This window comes from Scophthalmus maximus, chromosome 14, assembly GCF_022379125.1.
Source record: "Scophthalmus maximus strain ysfricsl-2021 chromosome 14, ASM2237912v1, whole genome shotgun sequence".
NCBI classification, from domain to species: domain Eukaryota; kingdom Metazoa; phylum Chordata; class Actinopteri; order Pleuronectiformes; family Scophthalmidae; genus Scophthalmus; species Scophthalmus maximus.
This window is the reverse complement of record NC_061528.1, coordinates 14,040,547-14,055,223: the sequence shown is the minus strand read 5'-3', so window position 1 is coordinate 14,055,223 and position 14,677 is coordinate 14,040,547. Positions and strand designations below refer to the sequence as shown.

Here is a 14,677-nt window from a genome sequence, read left to right as displayed (position 1 = left end):
TACAATGACCTTTGTTGAGGTTAGCAGGGAAACCCCCAGGATCTCCAGTAGCAATAGAGCCAAACACACACACACACACACACACACACACACACACACACAAATGCATACTGCAAATAACTCTAAAATAAATATTCTATATATATAAGAATGATCAGGTAAACCCTAGTTGTCCCTACGTATAATGTACACAACTGGCCACCTTACCACACACTCCATCACACCGATATGTCAATACACTGTCCTGTACAATACATACTCACGTTAATGAATGTACAGTACTGTATATTTTCATTGTGGATCATTCAAGTATTTCTGATTCTGATATGCTCATACAGAGAGTCAATTTAAAATGTCCAGCTGTTTGTGAATCCGTTTATTGAGATGTTTTAACCTTGTAAGGGACCGAGTAGATAAAGCAGAGACACACAGGTGGATTCTTAAGAAAAAAATAAAATAAATAAAAACTGCCAAAAAGCTGGAGACAACAATACTGGACCCATAAAAGAGGTTAACATAACAGAACTAAACTCAAGCATCAACAAAAGATAACTGAGTAGCACAAGCTAACCCAATCAGGTCATTCAGACACACAAGGGGATTGACTTAAAATACAATGATTTAAATGAACAACAATAATCCAGAACCATGTCAGTATAGTTCTAACCAACATAAACGCAGGACGCACGCTGGAAACGTTTCTGATAATAATTCTATTGAATTATAACTGCCTAATCATCAAATGAGAGCATAAAATATAGACAAACAAAATTAATCTGATCCGGCCTTTGGTCTGGAGTGAATCTACACTCTTCATTTTTAATGATGATAGGGGTCCCAACAACCAACCCCATACATTACTGTTATTTATAGTTATGTCTGGACTGTTTTGAAGATACAGTCACAGATTTACCCTGAAGAGCCAAGAGACATGTTGTGAACCTTAACTCCTCTGTACCTACACCTGCATGCTGCTGAATCACCCCTTAAGAGATGAACATCCCCACTGCATCACTCCCTTACGATTGTACATAAACCAAGCAATGTCATTGTTAGAGATAAAGTCTATTCATTGGGGTTACCTGGGTAACCAAAAAGTGTCTCATTGTCCTGTGTTTAATACAAAACACAAAGAAAGGCTCTTTTGAAAATCCCTCCCTCATTCATTTCTACATAGATCTCCAAAATAAGACTTTTGTCCCACAGATTTTGTCCAATTCTGTGGGACATCACTGGCTACGTCTCCTCCCCATCAGGGACCCGCTTCAAGTTAATCCACCAATTGTTATGCATTAGGCCCGTCCCTCATCGCAGCTTCATCTGTGACCTTTGACTCCTCTGTCGACATAGATTAGCTCATTGACTCTGATTAGGACATCGTCTGTCCCACCTCGAGGGCCAAGTTCATTATGCGTCGTCCTAATGACAGATTTACCTTGTGTAATTGGACGTGTTTGGTTGAGCTAAAAAAGGGTCGACTGAAGATTGATTAACAATAAAAAGATTCAAATAAACTAACCTAATCTTGACAAATGAAGGGGAATTCTTGGGGGGGGGAGATCACATGGGTCGGCATGGCTTTGCTGATATCAGTGATGTTTTGCTGAGAGGACAGAGATGACATTTCAGCCTGCAATAAGTAAGTGTCCACAGAGCACCGCTGGGACTAGATGAGTGACATTGTGAGACATTTCCTGAGACCAATCATCAAAATAATTGAACCTTTCGTTCAAGTGATTCATCTTGGTTCTGTCGTCTATTTCCCATTCCAGTGGCAAAGGCCCCCTTTATCTGGAGATGGTAGATGTGAGTGGTGGCTATAACTCAAGGAGATTAAGTGAGAGGGAGAGGAGGTGGAAAGGAGAATGGCCCTGGCCATTGTGCGAACAGTAATATGAAATATACACCTGACGTACGGAAAGGACCATTTCTTTTTTTATGTGGCTGGTAAAATGGAATATATAATGAGGCTATATTTAGGGCTTGATAACGCGACTGGAACAGAGTAATGTAACAGCGAAGGTGGAGATTCATTACCTGCCGCATTATGATTTAATCAAACTGCACAAAATTATGCAAATTTTTCTGCAACAAAAGGGCTCCTTCATATCTGGCCTTTTCCCTCCTTGGGCCGGCATGAGGTCAGTGGTGTTATGGAGAATCTCTTCGACCGATAGCTGAAAGTCTGCTGCAGGGAAAAATGGGATCTTTAATTGAATTTTAGTATCCAACATATTGTTATACCAATATATTAGTTTGCCTAACCCTCAGGATTTGTTAGCTTTCCCTTACAGACCAAATATCATCCATTTTTTAACATTAATCTGTCTGAATCTACATTATTTAATTATTGAATGACTAAAAACAAATGTGGTACATAGGAAGTCCTAAACCTTCCTTTTGAGCTGATTCCTTGCAAGAATGTATGAAAGATAGAACCAATCCACATTTCTACTACTACCACCATGTTTTAAAACCCGCTGTTAGTAAGAAATCAGATTTGCCTCAGTCTGCACTGTGCTAACTATGTCTGCTTTGTTTTAAATCATCCACACAGACAAACATTAGATATGTGTAGACACGAACATGAACCCAGCTAGCCAGTAGTTCCTTCCACAGGTCAGCGGGGCAAACAGAGGGAAATAGCTGGAAAATGGGTCTCACCTGTGAATGCGCTTAATGATTTCTCTTTTGTCCCAGTACAGTTCCTGTGACTGCTCGTTTTTACTTGAATTTAGCAGCCAGTTTCGTGGCTGTCCACAATTGAATTGACGTTTTGTTTAACCTCATTCATTCCCTGTGAAATTATGCTCATGTTGGCTAATTACTTGTGAGGGTGTTTTGTTTTGTTTCACCAGAGCCCGTCAGCAGAGAATGACATTTCAAACCTTTTTCAAAAAAAACCTTCCAGTCAAACCAATAGAAGTCTCCTTCCATGTGTTTAAAGTCCCATGTTTTGTTGTCCGACTTCCGCTGTCTGGACACAAACTCTATAACAACATCACCCAACTTTCTCCTTTGCCCCTGCTTGTCAAGACAGAGTAAGTCCCACGGCTGCTATAGGGCTTTGTCACTGGATCATACACATCTGGCATTGTGGCAATCTCACTTGTACAGCTATATCAATCACATCCACACTTGTCACATTTTTCTGCCTGTAGCTTAGTAGCTCGCTAGGGTTGCAAGATGATTTCATCATCTCCAAATATGGATTCAGTGCATCATCAGGGTCACAAGTAATACAGCATAGACATCGGTCCCCTGTCTTAAACCAGGTGCAAAGTGGTGCCAAGTGTAACGCAACTTACTTTCCTAGTGTCTGACCAAACGCAGTTGATATCTTCTTGTCCAGGGGTGTGTTAGTGATACGTTGAGATATTGGAAAGCAACTGTACTTTTGACACCCAAAAACCTGGCGGAAGGTCAGTGGTGCAATATTTCAGTGTTTTTTAAGTGTGCATTATCAAGAGACTGATATGCTATATCTATAGGCAGAGCACAATGTGCATACACAATGCCATTATAACAGTTAATCTACCAAGGTGTGAGAGCACCTGGCTTTTAAAGCTATCAGGAGATGGCACTCTGATTGGTTTATTGCATGTTACGCGTAAAACACACCAGTGATTAACTACGAGACTAAGTAAAATCCTACTGAACCATGCACCTGGCTGGCGCAGTCCCTTTTTCCCCCCATTAAACTAGCAAGTGGATTTGGACAAGCCCTAAATTCACTTTCGCTGTACACTTTGGACCATGCACTTAGATCTTCAAAATGAAATCCAAAGTCCAAAAGTGCTTTGCTTCAACAAAGCAATCGCCATATGCTAATGATGATCATCAGATAATAATCAAAAAGTTGCTTACATTGCCTTGTCAACTGCTGCCCGCAAGGTTTGTCTTTCTATTCAGTCACAAAAATACAGTGGTACATTTATTAGATGACTCTCTTGAAATATGATGATATGACTTTGTCATAGACAAAATATTGTCAGAGATTCCCAGCCATACAAAGTATGTGCGTACCGGCATGTCTCCGTATGCTGAGTTAAGTTATCTGCCAAAGAAGATTGTTTGTTAATGCCGCTGACCCCACTTTGCAAGGTAAACAGCGTACTAAAGGATCCTCAATGAGGTAATCCGGCAGCGGCCTCTCCTCCTCTTGCCTCAGGCCGGATTTTGAATGCGAGAACTGTTACACACCCTCTTTTATGTTAATCTGCTCCTCTGGCTGCAAAATAGGAACCACATGTCTGGCAGAAAGTGCTTCAGAGTCCTCTGACAGACCAGCCTTTCATGGAGTGGATGCTGTAGGCCCTGGCAGGGACAACATCAGACTGACTGAGAGGCCTCGACAGACAATCTCAGCTGGAAAGATCTACCAAGAAATTGAAGGATGTGGTTGTTTAATACACTTGACATTTGGCAATGTTGTGTCAGAAGAACGCCAGCCACGTAGAGATCTGAGCGAATGTGAGAACCCATACAGTACTGTTTCTCTCACCCTGTTCCCCGTTCCCTCCCACACACCTACACAGAGACACTCGCCCAACACTCTGTCTGTCTGATTGCATTTAACTGCATCACATGTAACACAACTTTATTGGGACTGACAACTAGTTGAATGGATTAGCATACCGTCATTCTTTAGGCAATGTTGAGACATGCAACTGGGCGGTTGGACATGGACGTGGAGAAAGCTGTTAGAGCTGAGTGCACACAGATTGTGTCTCCTCACAAGCACACACACACACACACACACACACACACACACACACACACACACACACACACACACACACACACACACACACACACACACACACACACACACACACACACACACACACACACACTTTGTTTATATCTAAAGTGAGTCTACAGAAGAGGTTGAATGAACTCCCCCCCCCCCCCTTTGACAGTGGCTTTAATTTTCCAGTATCACACACATCATGCTGAAAGTGAGGGAGAAAAAAAAATATATATATAAGATTAAGCAGCAGCAAGTTTCAAACCAAACAAAAATGACATTATCGGAGGTGCAGAGGTTTAGGAGAAATCCCAGGGTGCGGCTGCTCCGAATGCTCCAAATAGGACCACTGACACACAATGTCTTAATGTCCAAACCATGTCCACAGTAGGGGAGTAAATGAGCGGGCCCTTACTAAACCGCTACAGTGTTATGTTACTCTGGACAGTGGGTGAGCTGGCCCAGTACTCTGAGACTGTCTCCCCAAGAAAAATTAGAGTTTTGTCAGCCAATGCTCAAAGATGGCGAATGTCTACGTTAAAAAGTAACAACGCAACAAAATCAAACCTTTTGGGAATGCTGTTCCTTCCCTACCTGACATACAACACCATCTATCATGAAACGATCACCCTGATCATTTCTTAATTCAAGCCAGGTCTTATAACCACGGCAACAAAGCTTAACAACTTAGTAATGTCATTATCGCCACGAATTTGAAACTTTGGGTGTGACGCGATCATTCCAGTTGTCTCTTTGTCCACTTTTAATGAATCCACCTTTTGTCTTGTCCTTCCGTCTCACTCTGTGTTTCTCAGAGCTTAGTGAGAAAAAAAAAAAGCTCTTCCCTCCAGTCAAAGCATCGATTTCCCGTCCACCTGTTCATTTCGATGCAGACGTGTTCAAGCCACTATAAACTCCCACATGTGTTATTCTAATTAAATCTATAGTGCGGTTTACTTCTTTGACAGCACATTCCCTAAGTTATCCATCTTGCCCTCTAAACAGAGTGGTGTTCACTCTGTGTGATTGAAAGATTTCCCTGGAAGTGCTCCAGGCTTTAATGTGTCTGGTATTTGCAGCTCAGGGCTGTTTGCCTATTTCTTTTTGCACTTCTAATACATTAACTGTCTCGTCGTGATTCATGACAGCAATAGATCTTTCAAAATAGAAAAACGATTGGCCATTACAGTTATTGTTTCTCTGAATGCTTTGTGTTCTCCGTATACATTTAATGCTCTCAAAGTGGCATATTCAGGGCTTTCATTGTAAAATAACTGTTTAAAAGGTATTACAGTTTGTTTTATTAATTTTGAATTAGAATTTTTCTTTTATCATATAGAAGCAGTATGGTACTTCTCTTGATTCCCGAATGTATTTAAAACATGTAGTGAGAAAAAAACATATTTGACATCCTCTTCAACCACTTCTACAAATTCCAACAGCTAATCTCTGTCTGTATTGTGCACCGCTAACCAATTATATCAAACAGAAGTATGACAAATTACTTTTCGAAGATTTATGAGACATTTATACAGTCTCCTGTAACTCAGTCGAAACAGCATGTACACACTAAGTGATGCAGAAGGGAGGGCGACGCAGCGCAACCCGATCCCTACTGTAGGTTTACTTAACCAGCACTATAAGCACAGTGCAATTATACCTGTTTTCATGTTATAATACCATCTGTAACACGCATACAGACTCTCCTCAGTCCCTTCACCCAAAATTATTACCAGACCAAATAGACACGTTCGAGGGAGGAAAGGCAATACTGTTTGTTTAGCCGGTGAACAACCACGGCCAATGCTCCGTGCACCGAGCAAACAGCCACATGAGAAAGCAGTGGGAGCGAACGGAGACAGGAATCGGCGACGTGAGAGGGCAGCGGTGGGCTGAGGGGATACATGTGTAAGCCATTTCGCAGAACCACGCCATGGGAAATATCTACCTTACTCCCAGCTCCTATTTCCATAAGATTAATTCAAGGAGAAATAATAACAAAGCCGCTGCACTTGTTAATTGGGTCATATTTCAACACTCGCACAAACCCGTCCATTAATGATATTAAATCACATAAGAGTTAAAATGTTTTTCTTATTGCTCGCCATGGTAGGGGCTTCCCCGTCCCACACACACACACACACACACACACTGACAGAAAATCTCGGGGGTGAAAAAGGTTGTCTGAGGTCAAAAACAACCTGCTCAAGCATTACACAAGCATAAATCCAGTCCACAGAGAAGTTTGGAAAAGCCTTTACATCTTTGTGGGAATGTAGAATAGAAGGTGGAGTGGATCACTTGCTCATTTCCTCTTCCTGTTTCTTTTCCTCAGGTGTACGTGTGTACGTGCGTGCATGTGCAAATGTGTGTGAGAGAGAGAGAGAGACCACGTCGCTGTCTGAGCCTTGGCAGTGGTCATTAACAACGGAGGGCGTTATTGAACGCTTCAGTGGTCATTTCCCTTCCTAATACCAGCATTTACCACTTGAGCCTTTAATTTCCACTCCTTAGCCAAATACACACATACAAAGAGTGTGAGAGAGAGAGAGAGAGAGAGAGAGAGAGAGAGAGAGAGAGAGAAATGCACCAAACCATTTGCACAGAATTTCTCTCATGGTATGTTTGGCACTGATGTGAGCACATGAGTGATTAGACTACATCAATCATCGTCCAACCGGCCATGCAATTACGAACCAATTAGCCATTCTAGCGCCTAGGAATTCAAGTTTAAGTTATAACCCTTGAGATTTTCATCATATCAAACCTAATTCTTGACACTAATTATGGCCAGCCTATATTGGTACACTCGTTTCACTACCTTTCTATGTTGTACAGTAGTTTTGCAATGTCGCGGGCGGAGTCGATGCCCGCGGTCGATTCAAATGGCGAGCACGCGCACAGGGGATGCACGGGAAGCGAAGCATGTGCGAAGCGGATAAAAATCCGGCAGACGAGAGCCTCCTCTGCCATTAATGTCGACACATTTGCTCGAGCAGGGATTAAAACACTGTGACGCACTTGTTGTGCTGCGGGGGGCTAAGTCGGAGGTTCTAGAAATTCCATGGGTCAGCCCCATCTGAAGCCCCCTCGCACAAACAAGTGCCCTAAACTCCCATTAGCCATGCAAATCCAATCTGTGAGTGTTGATTGTCTATAGGAAGGGGGGGGGGGGGCTGGAAGTCTAAACCAGGATCCAGTTCCGCCTTTACCCTTCCTCTGCCTCTCTTTCTCTGACTCCCCTCCCCTCCCTGCAACCCTGTATTGCCCATCCCCAACATTGCGGGTGTCTCTGCGCTTTTCCACCCTCACTGTAGCCTCGTTTAACCAGCGGCATTGTCCTGGCTCCTTAAGTAATTTCTCTCCCTGCCACCGTTTCACAATGCCCCCTACCAACAACTGTGTTACGGCTGCTCAACTGTACAGGCACTTCTATGCCAGGGAAGACTGAGACCATGCTACAGAAATTAGGCGCACGCACACACACACACACACACACACACTCTCTCACATACATAAACACACATACACGCAACAATATGTGCCACCTGCACGCACACAAGATGCACATATAAAAGCACACTCTCACTGCCAAGTGAATCGTTGGATTAGCATCTCATTTCACCAGTGTGTGCATTAGTTTTAGTGTGTGTGTGTGTGTGTGTGTGTGTGTGTGTGTGTGAGTGTGCGGGTGTGTTTTTTTTTTTATAGCTCTTTGAATACCTTGGTGGCACACAAAGGCTTCCCCTCTTTCTCCCTCTCTCTTTGGAGAAGCCTGCACCATTGCAATAGGGAACAGATTTAGATGCGCAGTGACAGCTTAATAAACTGGATGTCTTTGGATGCCTCCATCTGCAGGAGGAGGTGTCTGGGCGGCTCAGGGAGCTGCTCAAGATGCATCAATAGGAGGAGGATCTTTCTCTGGTGGTGCCGAAGCCCATACAAAGCCCACACTGGCTGACCTACAAAATGGTGGTCAAGATGGGGCTTTATGTTCGAGGGCTGAAAAGGAGGAGAGGTCTGATTAGTAGGTTAGGGAGAGTTCAGCGGCTCTGTAAGGCTCTGGAAGACCTGCCGACTGGGGTTTGAAAAGGCCTGGTGGCATGGTAAACAGGCTTAATAGAAATCCAAGGCAAGGGGATGGGAGCAGTAGTGCTGGATGGGAGGGGGAACGCTTGTCTGGGTTCAGGGAACCCTCACAGGAGCTGTGTAGAGGGCACTGCCCCGGAGTCTGGGACCCATTAAGGCTGCCGCGCTGCAAAGATAGGGCTCCATGGCATGGTGTTAAACCAATCCCACTTCACAGCTAACCTCCCATTTATTCATCCTCAAAGCAGGAGAAGAGCTCGGGGTCATAAGAGCCTTGAAGGAAACTCAGATAAGTTGTGAATAATATTTCTTACACTGAGACATTACCAAAAAAAAGGAGCATACTGTAAAATCCCCCCCATATCAAGTCTGATCACCTTGACTCAACATTTTACAGCTATCCTGTGCACGATTCTTACGGTCCAGACAAAAAGAGTAACCCAAACAAAAATACGTTATCGGTGACAAGCTTTTAGGCTCCTTTTATGTTCAGAACCGACCAACTGCCACATTCTCCGGGATGAAACCTCTTTCCAGCCCTCTCTCTTTTTCTCACACACTAACACACACTCTCTCACACACACTCTCTCACACTCTCTCTCTCTCTCTCTCACACACACACACACACACACACACACACACACACACACACACACACACACACACACACACACACACACACACACACACACACACACACACACACACACACACACACACACACACACACACACACACACACACACACACACACACACACACACACACACACACACACACACACACACACACACACACGTTCCTCCACCTGCTCACATTTCATGAAAACTGTGCACATCTCTGGTTTGGTTTTGTCCAACTAAAAACAAAAATTGGTTTGGGACTCTCTGGGCTTCCATTTTCCGTCCCATGCATACACTATGTATAGTGTTATCTACTTTTTCATTAAATTCAAAATAGCACCCATCCCCGGAGGAGAGGGAGGGGGAGTGAGAGAGAGAGAAAGATAGAGAGGCTATTGTGCTAGGCCACTTAAGTAAGTTGAAATAGCTCTCCCTCTCTCTCTCTTTCTCTCTGCCTGTCAAGCGTTGTGATACTGGGAGGGTCAGAATTGTGTAAAGCTTCTTTATTAGGATGATTATGAGTAACAGAAGTGCTTGTTCTCTCTACACTTGCCCTATTTAACTGCCTTTGTTGATTCACTTTTATCCAGCACTGAATAATACTGCAGCACAGTCTAACCGGTGCTGTATCCTCTCTTACTGCTTTACCAAGACATCCGTCCATCCTCTCTTCCCCCATCGCAGGGTCATTCATGGAGTTCAGCACCAGTCCTCCCAGCTCAATCAGAGTGAATTAGGTGAGCTGGAACTGGGGTGCAGAGGGGGGGTCTCAGTACCTTCTGCTGTGCTCCGGTGTCCAGCAATTATGCTAATGCTTAACGGTGGCCCCCGTATGCGCAGTCCCAGGCCCCGAGCAAGTGGACCAGTCCCCATTCAGGCGCTTAACCCTAATCTAATGCTTCATTAGAGCCACAATACTATAGCGCTCAGTTTAAATGCAAACTGGCCGCTTTTCCTCGTACAGACCGGGCCAGGGGCGACACACAGAAGTCTGTTAGTAATCCACTCTTTAAGTCTCAACATGTGTTTGTTTGAATGGCTTTCCATGAGACCAGAATGAACAATGGTATGATTACCATTCACATTTTGCTCCTTTGCAAATGAGGACATACTGAACGAGGAAATCAGAACAGAGTGTGAGGACACCTATTGTTTCTCTGTGCGCGTGTCCGTTTTTGTGTGTGTGTGTGCATGTGCGTGTGCGTGTGCTTGTGCGTGTGCTTGTGCGTGCGTGTGTACCGGTCTGTGGGATTGGTGAGAATTGAGCTGTCTGCTCAGCATTATAGGCATCATGCCTTTCTATCTATTGTTTGTTGTTCGAGGGAGGGCAGTCAGAGTCTCAGTCTTTACTGAAAAACAACGTAATCAGTTAAAACACTTCAGTGTTGTAGAAATCTCTTAAAAATTAAAAACTCGACGACCTGCTCCCTTCAATAAAAATCATCCATTTCTCCAGTGAAATCTTACCCATGCTGCCTGCGTATTAGCGCTGTCATGAATCTAATATCCCGGCCTGTGTGGACATCGCCTAATGACTCTGTCTGGGCCTGTTTTGCCATAATATCATTGAATGCTACCTAACACTGTGACAACACCAGACTGGAGTCTTATCTTTTCTCCAGAGCGACTGCGAGACAGAGGGGAGACCATTATTAAATTCCAACAGAGGTTCTCATTCCGCGCCAGACTTGGCTCATTAAATTAAAATGACGAGGATCTTTGTTTGCTGCAACAACAGAGGAGCCTGCTAATTGTCTTTGTGATATGAGGAGCTCTCGACTCCAAAATAAATCAATCCAACTTTTAAAAATAAGCCACAGGAGCCGTGAGGCGCTGATTCTGAACGCAGCGTGTGAACACGCACCCATGTAGAAGAGTGAATCGATTGTTGATGTTGTCTCGTCTCGGGGAAGAAGAAAAAAAAGAGAGGTGCGGTGTATTCTGCTGGCTCTGCTGCGTTCAGGTGAACGGCTCTCACCAGCGCACGTCTGATATTATTCTGACTTGTGCAGCCCAGAAAAATAAAAGAGAGATGTTAAAGCTTTCGTAACAAAAGCACACGGGTAGAAAAAATAACGCATGATGACATACTGATGGACTATGTAGGTCTGATCAGGTCTGTTAAAAGCCTCATCCTTGCATGGCCTTCTCCGTTTGTTTTGGACAAACCAGAGTTCACTGTGGTTAGGCTGAACCCACTAGCCCACATCTCTTGGCTCACGGGGCGCTCCTGCGTGTGTGTGTGCGTGTGTGTGTGTGTGTGTGCGTGCGTGTGCGTGCGTGCGTGCGTGCAAACAGGATTTATCTAGCATGTCGTACACAAGGTTGTGGTAACTGGCATTCTGGATGACCACAGTGGGAAAGTAAGCCTCACAATATAGAATGGACTCTCTCTCTCTCTGAGCAGACACGCACGCACATGCACGCCAAGGACACACACACACACTCTCACACACACTCTCTCACACACTCTCACACACACACTCTCACACACTCTCACACACTCTCTCACACTCTCTCACTCACACACACACACACACACACACACACACACACACACACACACACACACACACACACACACACACACACACACACACACACACACACACACACACACACACACACACACACACACACACACACACACACACACACACACACGAGGGAAAAGGGGAAAGATGCTCGGAAATCCTGTTTGCTTTGTGCTTGGACATGGTATCCTAGATCCGCACAGACACTGCTGAAAAAAAACACTAAGCCAAGGCTTTCCTCCCGCTGTCGTAAAAAAAAAGCCACAGCAATAGTCTGCACTCATACGTGTACACTGTGTTGGGTCACGTTCAACAGCTCCTCACCTCCGTGATTATATGGTCGGCACCGCTGAAATTAGACAGACGTGTGAAGTGTACGAAGAGAACATTTAAGCAGACGGGTGTTTTTGTATTCTACTTGGAGTTTATATCATTAAACAACGATGAAGCTATAGCGTATAGCGGTTTCTCCCACCTGCTCTATCAGACGAAATTGTGGCGCATTTTCTCATTCCACTGTACTGTCTTTTTATTCTTCTTGTTGGTGGACTAATACAAACTCATTGTATTCATCCTGACAACATTTCAAGAATCCACTCACAACGCACACACTCCTCTCTACACCCTCATTTCTCTTACTAAATGTACGTTGTGTTCATAAGAAGTGTTCACACCAACAGTCATCAATTACCACTTCAGTCTCCCCTCTCCTCGCTCGCTCGCTGTTCCTTCAGTCAGCTATCAGACGCACATGCACACGCACACGCACTCACACACACTTTCAAAGGTTTTGGCCAACGCAAGCAGAAACGCACCTCCACACAAGGACAAAGTAGTTGTTTTTTTTCCATGCTGTTCCTGCTCCAGTCAGCAGCAAAAAAAATTAGTATTCTCTCACGTCAAGCTGTACTTGAGGAACATGGGGAAAGCAGAGGGGTGTATTTATAGAGACTGCTTTTGACATGCAACCTTTTCTTTCAGCTCCTTCCTTGTTTTCTATATCCCTGTAGCTCTACTACTGTTGTGACTAAATCGAATTATGTACGTCTATCTATCTAACTGTCTGTCTATCTATATATATATATGTCTATCTATCAATCAATCAAGCAATCTATCTATCTATCTATCTAACTAGCTATCTATCAATATATCAATATATCTATCTATCTATCAATATATCTATCTATCTATCAATATATCTATCTATCTATCTATCTATCAATATATCTATCTATCTATCAATATATCTATCTATCTATCTATCTATCAATATATCTATCTATCTATCAATATATCTATCTATCTATCTATCTATCTATCAATATATCTATCTATCTATCAATATATCTATCTATCTATTAATCTATCAATCTATCTATCTAACTGTCTATATATCTATATATCTATCTGACTGTCTATCTATCTATCTATCTATCTATCAATATATCTGTCTATCTATCTATCTATCTATCAATATATCTGTCTATATATATATATATATATATATATATATATATATATATATGTCTATCCATCAATCAATCAAGCAATCTATCTATCTATCTATCTAATTATCTATCTATCTATCAATATATCTATCTATCAATATATCTATCTATCAATATATCTATCTATCTATCTGTCTATATATCTATATATCTATCTGACTATCTATCTATCTATCTTTCTATCTAACTGTTTGTCTATCTATCTATCTATCTATCTATCTGTCTATCTAACTGTATGTCTATCTATCTATCTATCTATCTATATCAAAACAATGTAAACACAATCTCTTCAGTGGATTGAATTGGGAACCATGGTGGTCATATATGTACAGCACTTTGAAGAAAGACAGTGAATTCAATTGTTTTTGTTTGTTTGTTTGTTTGTGTGGTGGGATGGGGGACTTCTCATGCTTCTCCTTGTATATTATAATTTACTGGGGAAGACAATTGTGCACTCACGACTTCAACACAAGCACGGGGGAAATGACAAACTTTTGATAAACAGCTGAGGGGGAAGTGGTCATCTGTACTAAATGCTAACTTCAGCATGTTAGCTCACAGTGGAGGCAATTAAGACACTTTGTCGGACTTGTGACCCGGACACAGACAAGAGACAGACATTTTTAGGTGTAAGGTGACTCACACTCTCCGTGGAGACAACACATCCGACGTCCGTCACGATTTGGCATCCGTGAACATCAGAGAAATCCCAGCAAGAGGTGCTCCTTCCTTATCACTCCAGAACTTGCCCGAGAATTGTCTCAAATGGAAGTTGTCTTCAGTATCAAAGTAATCCAGTGATAGTTGTCGGTCCATCCATGGGTACAATGCAAACGGGAACTACCAAAGGTTAATTCGGCACAAGTTTAATCCTACCAATTTGCCAAGATTTTAACAAATTAACGCTGAAAACGGCCTCAAGTTGTAGCTCACACCTCAACTCACTGAATCGAATTAGATTTTTGCTTCCTGTTTATCATCCTGCAAAGCATTATGGGAAATGTATTTCTAAATTAGAGCAGGATAATTTACCGATTCGGCCTGATTATACAGCAAATTATAACAGCAGTAAAAAAAAAACTATTAATATTAACTTTAATTTATATTCATCGCGTCATTGACATTTTTTGGGACATTACCAAGGCTCAGAATTATTAGAGCCTGACCGATTTA

At 42.8% G+C, this 14,677-nt stretch overlaps 1 protein-coding gene across 6 annotated transcripts in view; it reads right to left on the bottom strand.

The window, feature by feature from the left end:
- epha3 (eph receptor A3) overlaps nt 1-14,431 on the bottom strand; it is a 126,389-nt gene extending 111,958 nt beyond the window's left edge. For 4 of the 6 annotated variants that reach the window (XM_035603837.2, XM_035603834.2, XM_035603835.2 and 1 more), the window contains exon 1: nt 14,148-14,430. The gene's annotated coding sequence lies outside the window, so the exon portion shown is untranslated. Of the gene's footprint in view, nt 1-14,147 lie in introns of all 6 variants that reach the window. The other 2 variants (XM_035603838.2, XM_047337211.1) reach the window with 1 other exon arrangement.
- Nucleotides 14,432-14,677: the final 246 nt, after the last annotated feature.